The following is a 14230-nucleotide window of genomic DNA, read 5'->3' on the forward strand; positions in this document are numbered from 1 at the left end:
TACACCTGTCAGTTGTTACAAAATAAATGTGAATAAGCCTGCACACAAACCTTCACATTAAAGGCAGTTCCCAAAAAAGGGAAGGGAGAGAGACGTCTAAAGGAGCCCAGATCACAATAGACGGAATTATAGTTATTGGTGGTCAACAGGGCCACAACAGATCAGCCCCAAAACTTTCAGGGAAGGCCACCATCTCCCCGAGATACGAAAAACCAGACGGTTTAGCAAGGGCGGTGCCTAACAGTCTCCGAACCACAGAGACCCTCGACACCGACCCTAAATCACCGAATCGAGATGTGAATGAAAACGGCCCGACCAAGAAGCAATTACCACATTCCCACGGACAGGCAAACAACAACTGTGGTGGGACGGCACCAACAAACCACTGGTGAAGAAACTCTTACAATTCACTAGAACTTTATATATATATATTCAACTGTACATATAAACGGTACTCAACTTCTCACACTCCACCCCAGAGCCGGGAACACTTCGCACTTCCAAATCAACGTCAGAGCCAACCGCTATCAGTGGTTTCAACGGCCGATAAGAAGACATACGGTCCCACGCGCTGATCTCCTGCATCACGGCTTCTAATCTTCATAAGCCACGTACATGTGGGTGAGGCAGACTTAGCCCCTGACAGCCAAGAGGTCGAACAAAACACGTGGCGAGCAGTTGACGACCCCCAACATCAGGGCTCCGCTCGCGCCACCATCTCTCTCGGTCACCACCCAGTACGTACTCCTCGATCGTCACGCGACCGTACACTTGCTCCACCTACCGCCAGAGGACGGTAGCGATCCAAACAGCGCTATAAACCGAAAGTGCCACCGCAAACACTAGACGCGAAGCGAAAGCACTCCGCCTGGCGCTCTTTTCGAAGAGCCGGATACAACTACGCATCAACCTCCCCCTCCCTCCCTCCCCCCAAGGGTGGCCACGCGCTGGCAACCGAAAGCCAACTTCAGCGGACTTCACCTGGCTCAAATGGACTCTGTGCTCCCTACGAGACTGATTATGCCTAACCAGCAAGTTAACCGGACACAGAATGCGAAGGATGGTACACGGGCCCAAAAAGCGGGGAGTAAATTTGCTTACTCTGCCCTCGCCCCTCCCGCGGCCAGAGAAATTCCTGATATAAACCTGATGGCCCGGTTTTCCCTTATAAGGCCGCCGATTGCTATTATACCTCAAATCTTGTCTACCATGAGCAGCAGCAATATTCCGACGCGCCTGATTCCAATTCTTCTTAATCAGACAAGGGCTAACCCGCTCGGGAAGTAGGTCTTGGATCCGCCACAAGTTTAACAAGGGGGAATTGACCGGATAAGCGAACAATAGAGAGGCTAGAGTAACTTTCAACCCCTCGTGTGCCACCGTATTAAATGCGAAGTTGATCCACGGTAAATCCGAATCCCAGCTATTCGGACTACACTGATGGTAAATTATTAGGGCTGATTCCAAGATCCTATTCTCGCGATCTGCAATAGATCCTAGACGGTAATATGGGGTAGTCGCTATATGTTTAACACCATTCCCAAAACAAAAGGCCTTAAAGTTCGCCGAATCAAAGGCGGGAGCATTATCACTGACCAGCCTCTTAGGGGGACCGAAAACAGGAAATGTTGGTGAAATGCGAGATAGTGACTTCGGTAGTACCGTTCCGGCTATGAACCAGCCACATAAACCGAGAGAACGCATCAATGACGACAGATTTAGAGATTGCTTGTCTTGGGCCGAGACAACGGACCCACATAATCAACATATGACCATTAAAATTGCTACACCACGAAGATGACGCGCTGCAGACGCGAAATTTAACCGACAGGAAGAAGATGCTGTGATATGTAAATGATTAGATTTTCAAAGCATTCACACAAGGTTGGCGCCGGTGGCGACACCTACAACGTCCTGACATGAGAAACGTTTCCAACCGATTTCTCATACACGAACAGCAGTTGACCGGCGTCGCCTGGTGAAACGTTGTTGTGATGCCTTGTGTAAGGAGGAGAAATGCGTACCATCACGTTTCCGACTCTGATAAAGGTCGGATTGTAGTCCATCGCGATTGCGGTTTATCGTATCGCGATATTGCGTTCGCGTTGGTCGAATCCAATGACTGTTAGCAGAATATGGAATCGATGGGTTCAGGAGGGTAATACTAAACGCCGTGCTGGATCCCAACGGCCTCTTATCACTAGCAGTCGAGATGACAGGCATCTTATCCGCATGGCTGTAATGGATCGTGCAGCCACGTCTCTATCCCTGAGTCAACAGATGGGGACGTTTGCAGGACAACAACCAACTGCAGGAAAGTTCGACGACGTTTGCAGCAGCATGGACTATCAGCTCGGAGACCATGGCAGCGGTTACCTTTGACGCTGCAGCATAGACAGAAGCGCCTGCGATGGTGTACTCAACGACGAACGTGGGTGCACGAATGACAAAACGTAATTTTTTCGGATGAATCCAGGTTCTGTTTACATCATCATGATGGTCGTATCCGTGTTTGGCGACATCGCGGTGAACGCACATTGGAAGAGCGTATTCGTCATCGCCAAACTGGCGTATCACCCAGCTTGATGGTATGGGGCACCATTGGTTAGACGTCTCTGTCACCTCTTGTTTGCATTAACGGCACTTTGAACAGTGAACGCTACGTTTCAGATGTGTTACGACCCGTGGCTCTACCCTCCATTTGATCCCGGCGAAACACTACATTTCAGCAAGATATTGCACGAGCGCATGTTGCAGGTCCTGTACGGGCCTTTCTGGATACAGAAAATGTGCGACTGTTGCCCTGGCCAGCACGTTCTCCAGATCTCTCACCAATTGAAATCGTCTGGTCAATGGTGGCCGAGCAACTGGCTCGTCACAATACGCCAGTCACTACTCTTGATGAACTGCATGGGCAGCTGTACCTGTACACGCCATCCAAGCTGTGTTTGACTAAATGCCCAGGCGTACTAAGGCCGTTATTAAGGCCAGAGGTGGTTGTTCTGGGTACTGACTTCTCACGATCTATGCCCCGAAATTGCGTGAAAATGTAATCACATGTCAGTTCCAGTATAATATATTTGTCCAATGAATACCCGTTTATCATCTGTATTTTTCTTAGTGTAGCAATTTTAATGGCCAGCAGTGTATATACGGTCCACAGGGTTGCTCGGAGGACAATAGACCCTGCCGGACGGCATTGTTAGGTTTAGCAGCCCGACATAAGTGACACTTAGCTACCAGCTGTTCATCATCCCGTGCAAGGTGAGGCCACGTAACATATTGTTTAATACTTTGAATAGTTTTATACGTGCCCAAATGACCCCCCACCAAGGAATAATGATAACACTGAAACAAGGGTTGAGTCAACACCTGGGGTAAGCAGATCCTGGGATGACGATCTTGACCCACTTCGTCACACAAAATTCCGTTCTTAATACTATATCCCCGAACTAACTCACACTTCACCCGTTGCTTAATGGGTGTTATTTTGGAATCCTGATCCTGATTCTCAGCATGATCCCCGAACAGCTGGGTACCTCCCACAAGACCATTGTCTGAACTTCTTGTGAGTGATCTTGTCAGTCGCCCGAACCCCCGTGCTGCTGCTCAAACGTTCGACAAAGGGCGGCCGCCACCACATTCTCGGTACCCCTGATATGTTTGTGAACTCAAAAGCCGAGATCCTCACTGCCCACCGGGCGATCCACCCCGTCTTGCGTGGTCTGGCCAGGACCCAACTTAAAGCCTGATCAGTCTCGAGCTGGAAAGGCTTATGCACCAGTTTTCTCCAAAGCATACAGAACAGCTAACGCCTTGCACTCGTAGATTGAGTACCTCGACTCAGCGTCATTTAGCCTGCGAGACGCATAAGCCAAAGGTTGTCTATGGCCCAAAAGTCGGGAACCCCAAGGACCGGCGAGTTGGCAATAGCCGTTTTAATCTGTTCAAAGGCAGCCTGCTAAGTGGGACCCCAAACAAAACGAACACCCTTCTTACGGAGTTGATTCAAGGGTGCGGCTAAGGAGGCAAAATCCGGTACGAAACGCCTAAAATACTTCACCATACCAAAGAACTTTGCCACTCCTCGCTTATCCTTAGCAGGGGGCAAGGCGCGCAAGGCTTTCGTGCGATCCTGATCGATCCGGACGGACTGCCCGAAACGCTACGGCCCAAAAAGGAAATTTGCGGTTTCGCCAGTGTAACCTTAGATGGTTTGACTGTTAGACCGGCCATCTGGCGCCTAACCAGGACCTGACGCAAATAAAGCAAATGTTCTTCAAATGACCTACTATAAATAACTTGATCGTCTAAATATTTGCAGACGCAACGTAACTTTAAATCACCCAACAGTATCTAATAAACGGGTGAAAACAGCAGCCCCAGTACAAGACCGAATGGAACGCGATTGAATTCATACAGATTACAATCGGTACAGAAGGCTTACAATTTTCAGTCAAAGGAATCTGATAATAGGCCGGATTCAAATCAAGTACAGTAAACCAAGTCACGCCAGCGAACCAAGTAAAGGCGTTATGGAGGTCGGGAAGGGGTACTGATTCCAAAATCAATTTCTCATTAAGACGCGGGTAGTCAACTACCGCCCTAAAATCCCCCCCCCCCCCTCCCCTTAGTCTTTGAGGACCAGAAATATCAGGGAGGCACACGGAGATGTGGAGGGACGAATAACCCCCTGTTTTAAAATTTTACGTACCTTCCCTCGTAGTATTTTCATTTCTGGAGGAGACAACCGGTACGGGGACTGCCTAACAGGAACGTCATCGGTCAAATGAATCTCATATCCCAGAATGTTAGTAACACCTAGTTTATCCCTCAGTAAATCCGGAAACTCCCCTACCTGCTGACCTTGCTGCGGCGAAAGGTGGCTAATATCCACTTCATCAACAGAAGCTACCGGAAAGGCAGGGACCACCGACGACAACGCCTCCCGACATTCACACCTTACCATTAGCGACACGACATCTTCGAAGCGGGATCTTCTCGGGTTTAAGTTTAGTAAGGTGGCCAAACTCCAAAATTCAAGCCTCACTAAGTAAGGAGTACCTACCACCAGAATCCAACAAGGCACAAATGGGTTCGTGGTTAAGTTTGAACACAAATATAGGGAAGACGCGATCGGGACTCGGCTACGACGGTACGCCCACAACAAGCCGTAAATTTACTAAACAAGGCGCGCCGCTTTTCCTTATGTCATTTGTTACTCCTACTACAATGGGGAACAGGGCAATAGCGAACTAAATGACCACTCTCACCACAACGAAGTCCGCAGCTCGTGGTCTTGCTGTAGCGTTCTCGCTTCCCTGCGCACGGGGTAGCGGCTTCGATTCCCGGCGGGGTCAGGGATTTTCTCTGCCTCGAGATGACTTGGTGTTGTGTGTCTTTCATCATCGTTTCATCATCATTGACTCGCAAGTCGCCGAAGTGAGGTCAGCTAAAAAGGACTTGCAATTTCGGCGACCGAACACCCCGCATGCGGTCTCCCGACCTACAATGCCGTAAGATCATTTCATTTCACCACAACGAAAACATCGCCTTATCTCAACCCCGGTGCTTCTATCCCGAGCGCGCTCCTCGGCCACCAAAAGTTCTTTTACAGGCCTAGAAACCCTAGCGCCCCTTGTTTCCTCTCGCAGCTTTAACGCAGACGCCGTGCCTATTGCTCCATGCAAATCCTCTCATGCAACCGGAGGGGATTTGAAGATAAAATGCAATTTTTCTGCAGCAGCCACCCCTTCCAAAATCACAGAGACCAACTGGTCCTCAGACATATCGACTAAGAGCAATTGTGAGGCAACTTTCACCCTCTTCAGATGCTGCTGTAGGCTCTCCCACTCTCCTTGTATTCTCCAGATGTAGTGACACTCTAAATACTTCCTAAAGCCCGCAGTAGGTCTCTGACTAATAATCTTCTGCCTAAGCTGAAGCAAGCATATCTGTTCAGCGAGAGCTCTGGAGACTAGATCTCTGAGTCCCCCTTTGGCTAAAGGGTAGAGTAAAGCTAAAAGGTTGGAGTACGCTTTCCCGAAAGGAGTGGGCGTGCTGTTCTAAGTGAACCAGCAACCAAAGTAGCTCTTCGATCTTACTCAAAGAATCAATAGTTAACTCCCCTATATCATTCAAAAGAATTCCAATTGGGTTAGGTAATTTAGCAAAAGGTTCCGAACTACCTTCCATCTTCTTGTTTTGAAAAACCGGCAAGGTCCCCGCCTGCGCCCGATCCGGCTCGACCTGCCCACTGAATTACTCAGAACCAAACTCTAAATAAGGTAAGCTTAGCTGCAACGCAGCCACCTTCTGCAGCAACTCCGAAACGATCTTACGATCAGCGTCACTCGAAACTATTTGCTGTTAGTCAGAAACCCGGTTAGAAATATGTACCAGATATGCACGTAATCTAGTAATTTGTTTCCGGTTAGGCTGATCGACTGAAAACCAATTAAGATTTTTTTCAAACTCACCCACCGCCTCAACGGCCGCGGCTACGCCGGCCGGCAGATTACCAATGACTTCCTTAGTAACAACAGGCCGCTGCAAGGAATCTCGTAAACATGCGGCCACCTCTGGAACCGTGCCCTCCTTGTCAATCCCACGAATTTTAATTTCGTACAAAAGCTGCTCGCGCCGGAGAATGCTAAGCTCGGGCACTCCCTCACCGCACATCACATCCTGAAATACACACTCTCAAAGTAAATGTGAACAAACAAACAAAATAATAAAAAAAATATTAATAACTACTAACTAAACTTCCACCAGCAACTCAAGGGGACCAGGTATCGAGCGTACAACCACGCTCTGCTACCAGCAATGAACCGTCAATTACGGCGGTTCACAAACAACTCAAGTACACATGTCATTCCAAAAACGTTATCGTGGAAGTAATGGGCCAGGAAGTGCTGATGAAATAACACACACTGCTAAGGTTATCTTTTTATTTGAAAATGCTTTCTCAATAACAAATTTTTAAATCTGGCCTTAAAAAAAAGCAATTTCAAAAACAATTTCCAATAGCAGCCCAATTTTCTTTATGAAAAGGAGATTGCAAGGTATGACGTAAACAACTACCCAATAATAAGCTTTTAAACTTGAGATATATATATGTTGTTGTGATCTTCAGTACTGAGACTGGTTTGATGCAGCTCTGCATGCTACTCTATCCTGTGCAAGCTTCTTCATCTCCCAGTACCTACTGCATCCTACATCCTTCTGAATCTGCTTAGCGTATCCATCTCTTGGTCTCCCTCTACAATTTTTACCCTCCACGCTGCCCTTCAATACTAAATTAGTGATCCATTTATGCCTCAGAAATATATATATATATATATATATATATATATATATATATATATATATATATATATATATATCAACAATTTAAAAAACTCTTTTCAATAGCTGCCACATTTTCAATATGCAAAGGATATTGGAAAGGATGAAGTTAACAACTTCCCAATAATAAGATTTTAAACTTATATTGATATATGAGAACAATTCCTTAAAAAAACCTTTACGTAGCTGGTTTGTATTAAAGTTAAAATAGTTGTCTTGCCAATTAAATAACATACAATACACCTGTCAGTTGTTACAGGATAAATGTGAATATGCCTGGACACAAACCTTTACATTAAAAGCTGTTCCCTAAAAAAAATTTTCCTTAGCTCGGTGAGGGAGTGACACGTCTAAAGGGGCCCAGATCACAATAGACGGAGTTACAGTTATTGGTGGTCTACACGGCCACAGCAGATCAACACAAAAACTTGCATGGCAAGCCACCATCTCCCCGAGTTACGAAAAACCAGAAGGTTTAGCAAGGGCGGTGCCTGCACAGACTCCGAACCACAGAGACCCGCGACACCGACCCTAAATCACCGAACCGAGGTGTGAATGAAAACGGCCCGACCAAGAAGCAATTACCACATTCCCGCGGACAGGCAAACGACAATGCTCGTCAGAGTCAACCGCTGCCAGTGGTTTCAACGGCCGATAAGGAGACATATGCTCCCACGCACTGATCTCCTGCACCACGGGTTCTAAGCTTCATAAGCCACGTACATGCGGGTAAGGCAGACTTAGCCCCTGACAGCCAAGAGGTCGGCCAAAACACGTGGTGAGCAGTTGACGACCCCTAACAGCAGGGCCCCGCTCCCACCACCACCTCTCTCGGTCACCACTCAGTACGTACTCCTCGATCGTCACGCGACCGTACACTTGCTCCAACTTCCGCCAGAGGGCGGTAGTGGTCCAAACCTCGCGCCAAGCACCGCAAACACTAGACGCGAAGCGTTAGCACTCCGCCTGGCGAGCTTTTCGAACATCCGGACTCACCTACGGCTCAGTAAAATCTGATGACCAGCAATAAAGGTAGAAAATGGATGAGACGCCTGCAAGTTTCTGTGAATTTCCCTGGGACAGAGCAGTGGCACCTAGGTATCAAGACTATACTAGTAAAAGTATTTGCGAAGGCATGAGGCTTTTATCGACTTTATGGCCATTCTTTGGAAAGTTTTAAATGGACGCAACAGGGGAGATAACGATCTTCTTATGGAGGGCTGTGGTTCCATCCAATTCAAGCTTTTAGCAAACATTGACGCGAAGCTGAATCTTTTTTCCTTTCCTCTCAATTAACTTTTAAAGTCGCTGGTTGGTCTAATCTGTGTATGCAGAATAATGTGGGGAGGGGGGGGGGGGGGGGGGGGAGAGCGGTCTCCCAGCTTCGAATGCCGAGGTCAAGCTCGTGAGTGGCTTGTGCTAATGTGGGTGTATTCTAAGCATGCAAATGTGCCATGTTACTGAGCTGCGGAAGAAAGCTGTTGAGTAAGAGTAGATCACTCTTTTACTGGCGCTCCGCTAGTAAAGAACGGCAAGTCTTTACCTAAATGGTAAGACTTCTGTCCTTTGCTGGTGTGCCACTTAGAGCCTGTGCCAGTCACCATGTGAACTGTCATAGGTACTGCTTCTTGCATCATGCACACAAGTTATGCATGGGTGTACTTATTTGTTTTGAGTCGGCTGTCTAAACATTTTACTTATTCCGTCATGCATAGTCATGACATGGAGTCAAATTGGTTTGGCAGACCAGCAATCGGGTCCACCTGCACCTAGGAAAACACCGGGTTATCAGAGGCTCATAGGGAAGTATCCGAAATCCGAATCAGCCGAACGGGAGACCGCAGACTTGAAAATTGTCGGGCGCGCGCCGTTAGTAACAGATTGCCGCTGTCCGTTCTGTGCCGCCCTCACCTGCAGAAGGGTCAAGTATACAGTGCTACGGCGTAGGGCTCCACTATATACTTCTCAGCACCCTGTTCCTTAGAATCATAGTTTTATTTATGGAATAGTATAATATACTTGATAGTAGCGTAGTTTTTGGGCCACACCACAGGTTCACATTTATGAAATCAGATAAAGCGATTAAGGATGAATTTTGTCAGTTATTACTGTAAAAATAAGTTTTGGTGTCTGTCTCAGAACCTTTAACTGCCTAGTCTCGAGTGCCATTCGTGTCCGTAGCCCACCGTTACATATTTCCACGCCCCAGTTGCCACGGTTTTCGCTCGCAGCTGCGTTTGGCCGGCAGATTGCCGCCCCCTTTGTCTTTGACTTCCCCCGACAGAGTTCGCCTCCAACCAGTGGTTCGTTCTCTCCGCCAGCACACCAAAGCCCTGAGTTTAATCGGGAGCCGGCAAAACTGGTGACGTCCACCGAATTGTCAGTGACGTCTCTGCAACGCACGCCACAGATGGCTTCCGGTACGCTCGTCGCGACCTTCCCGCCGAAGGCAGAAGGGCTTAATTCCGGCTACGGCGAAAGCCAGCGAACCCGCTTTGTCACACCGCCTGTAGCTGCTGGGAAACGGGCGGGTATTCGCGATCGAAATTGCAGCGTCCTCGCGGCCGTCTGGTCTGCGTTCATTGTCCGGCAGTCCACTATCAACAAAGGCATCTCCCGTGGCGAACAAGTTCCTGGAATTTTCGGTAATATTCTTTCCAAGAGGCCGTTACATTTAATTGTCCTGTACGGACATTATTGTTTCGTTGAAAGCTTTGCCGTTAAGCACCAACCCCTCTCTCCATTTTATGTTCTTCCTTTTAATGCTTTATGAGGCTGGGAAGTCGACGAAATTCCCTTCCAAACTACAGTCTAACGAATGAAGCTATACAACGACTACGTGTTTGTGAAAGAGGGACAGTGTTAACGTTAACATACCCGCACACGTGAAACAACTACATACATAAATCATTAATGCCACGCAGAATGCGAAGACCAAGGACTGAGCTGGTGCATATCTTGATCGACCCACTTTCTTCATCGCACATTAAAGGCTTTTCAAATACCGTAAAAAAAATTAAATTTTAGAGTCCCCTGTGCTTTTTTCCTAGCACGTACTCGGTGACCAAGTCGTAAACTAACACAGACTGGTTACCCAACACGTACCGTCTACTACACGACTCATTTCGCTACGCTCGCATCTAAAAACAGATTACTACTTTGGATTTAAATCAGACTGTAGACAAGATGCGTTTAGCCATGCATAAAGAATTTGCAGCATTTGCAGTTTGTAAACGATATTACAGATTAAAGCAATGAATAGCTGTTACTACATACAGTTAGCCTGGTATTTTGACGACGTCTGTGGCTCAGGCTTCCAGGCAGATTTAACCTGGGTGACAGACTAGGACTCGAATCTTTGGTTCCTGTGTTCGCAGCCAAGCGCTCTACCGTATGTTCTATCGAAGCACTACTCACGGCGTGTCCTCACTGCTTTTCTTCCGCCAGTATCGTCATCCTACATTTGAAACTATGCATACAGTTCCCTCCAAAACCTGCCGGACTAGGTGCGTCCTGATTCGTTTATGGATAGCTCAGATCCTAGAGCACGTCCTGCGAAAGGCCGAGGTCTCAGGTTCGAGTTCCAGTGTGGCACACAGTTTTATCTGTCACGAAGTTTCAGATCAGCTCACAGGCCGCCACAGAATGAAAATTAATTCTGGAGTTTATGACTCACTTTCCGCCGAAATTCCTATAAAAGAAAGTCTTGCTTCAACCTCTATTAAGGAGTTGAAGAATATATGCCTCAATACCACCGATCTCATCAAACATCTAAAAAATAAGGTTATTTTAGAATGGGAAGATATTTTGGTATTAACTAATCAATTACTGAGAGTCTGAGAGTTTTCAAATTCTAAAAATGAAAGGGATAGAGATGGATCGCTTGTAAATGAAATGTACCTTACAAGTACTCCACACGGCAATCTAATTTCTGCATTTTTTTAATTTTTATGGCACTTGATATTCAGAACTTAAATATTAATACAGTTCGATGCAGTTCTTAAGAACTCTCGAAATAACTGACAGGTTTCCCGAATATCTTTAATTTGACAGAACTATTTAAGATGACCATATGGCTCTGTTGTAGAATGCTCAACTGTGATCTGAGCGGCCTGGGCTTAAACCTTGGCTGGTGGGAACTTTTAAAGAGAGAGGCGTGTTCTACAGTCATTTCTACGAGGCGTAAAATAGATAAAGATAAAAAGATTAGAAACGATTTTTTAATTGAAATAATACTGTTTTATAAAACATCGATAACTAAGTATATTTTCAGTGAAAACTCCATTTTTGTGTGCGATTTGTAATTAGAAAAATTGTTCAAATGGCTCTGAGCACTATGCGACTTAACTTATGAGGTCATCAGTCGCCTAGAACTTAGAACTAATTAAACCGAACTAACCTAAAGACATCACACACATCCATGCCCGAGGCAGGATTCGAACTTGCGACAGTAGCGGTCGCTCGGTTCCAGACTGTAGCGCCTAGAACCGCACGGCCACTCCGGCCGGCTGTAATTAGAAATTATAAGATGTATTTCTTCTGAAGAAAGGCAATCAGATTTGTGTTGATTAGCACACATTTAATGAATTTTGTAGCTGGATGATGCCGGTATTGGAACGGAATGAAACGAAAGAAAGATGAAAACAACCCGCAAACCAGCGACTACCGTCTCCTGAGTTAGCGACTTTTTTTTCATCTTTATGTATTCTACGGTACACAGAAATGTTTTATTTTTTAAATTGACCTTGGCTGGGAATTTAATCCGGGGTGTCGACATGGGAGACAAGCATTCTCCCTCAGAGCCACATGACCTATCAAAAAAGACTTCCTCGATTTATAAAATTAAAGATGCTTGGAAAACTTCAAAATCGATTTACTCCAGAAGTTTTTAGAGCCACATCTGATTGGCGTGTCATCTCCTTGGTACTACATCTACATCTAAATACATACTCCGCAATCCACCATACGGTGCGTGGCGGAGGGTACCTCGTACCACAACTAGCATCTTCTCTCCCTGTTCCACTCCCAAACAGAACGAGGGAAAAATGACTGCCAATTTGCCTCTGTACAAGCCCTAATCTCTCTTATCTTATCTTTGTTGTCTTTCCGCGAAATGTAAGTTGGCGGAAGTAAAATTGTACTGCAGTCAGCCTCAAATGCTGGTTCTCTGAATTTCCCCAGTAGCGATTCACGAAAAGAACGCCTCCTTTCCTCCAGAGACTCCCACCCGAGTTCCTGAAGCATTTCCGTAACACTCGCGTGATGATCAAACCTACCAGTAACCAATCTATCAGCCCGCCTCTTAATTGCTTCTGTGTCGTCCCTCAATCCGACCTGATAGAGATCCCAAACGCTGGAGCAATACTCAAGAATAGGTCGTATTAGTGCTTTATAAGCGGTCTCCTTTACAGATGAACCACATCTTCCCAAAATTCTACCAATGAACCGAAGACGACTATCCGCCTTCCCCACAACTACCATTACATGCTTGTCCCACTTCATACTGCTCTGCAATGTTACGCCCAAATATTTAATCGACGTGATTGTGTCAAGCGCTACACTACTAATGGAGTATTCAAACATTACGGGATTCTTTTTCCTATTTATCTGCATTAATTTACATTTATCTATACTTGGAGTTAGCTGCCATTCTTTACACCAATCACAAATCCTGTCCAAGGCATCTTGTATCCTCCTACAGTCACTCAACGATGACACCTTTCCGTACACCACAGCATCATCAGCAAACAGCCGCACATTGCTATCCACCCTATCCAAAAGATCATTTTGTAAATAGAAAACACCAGCGGACCCACCACAGTTCCCTGGGGCATTCCAGATGATACCCTCACCTCCGATGAACACTAACCATCGAGGACAACGTACTGGGTTCCATTACTTAAGAAGTCTTCGAGCCACTTACATACTTGAGAACCAATCCCATATGCTAGTACCTTTGTTAGGAGTCTGCAGTGGGGCACGGAGTCAAACGCTTGCCGGAAGTTTAGGAGTATGGCATCCGTCTAATACCCTTCAGCCATGGTTAGTTGGGACAAAACTTCCCTCAATTCGTCTCACATCCTCATCTGACACAGCTGTCTGTACGTACTTCATCCCTCGCAGTATCATGCAGATAGTTGAGACTGCTTGAACCATCAAGTCATAGTTTCGTAGTTAGTAGTTCAATGAAGAATTGTAGACAAAATATCCACTGTGCTGAAACAGCCGACTGACTCTTACCGAACTCTAGGGCGCAGGAAATATGTGCGGTAGTCACCATACATCGGAAGCGAACTGGTTGTCGAGAGCACTCTGATCGTCGTTTATACACGTATTGGCTCTCTAGCGGCGGTAACCGAACTTTTATATCATCTTTCTTTCCAATGCTGTGAAAATGAAAATGTCAATTTCGTCCGGAACTGTTGACTGTGTTATCCTAGGGGTGGATTCATGCGCTTGTCGGAAAGGGTTCTCTTCCTTGGCGCACATTGGCCTCTTTCCGTGCCGAGTTTTGTCGAATGAGTGTTGGTATAGAGTAGGGCAGTGTACTGTACGCGTATTTACTGTAGTGTTATGTTCGTGTTACATGATCGTGCTGCTGCTACTGCTGCTGCTGCTGATGATGATGATGATGAGTGAGGGAGGGATCGAAACATGAATCCGGCGAATTACTCTTTCCGAATAGCACCAAAGCAGCCGCCGATCAGCACTCTGAGATGTCCTCACTTCACGGGATACAGCGGAAAAAGGTTGCACTCTAATACAGATAAAGGAATAAAGACTAGTGATCTGGAACTTTACGCCCAGATTTCTCTTCCCTTGTCGGCCAAATATTGACAGTGAAATTTCAGCCACCATCAGTATTCGAACTGGTTTAGCTCCT

Source organism: Schistocerca piceifrons, chromosome 7 (genome assembly GCF_021461385.2).
Source record: "Schistocerca piceifrons isolate TAMUIC-IGC-003096 chromosome 7, iqSchPice1.1, whole genome shotgun sequence".
Taxonomy (NCBI): domain Eukaryota; kingdom Metazoa; phylum Arthropoda; class Insecta; order Orthoptera; family Acrididae; genus Schistocerca; species Schistocerca piceifrons.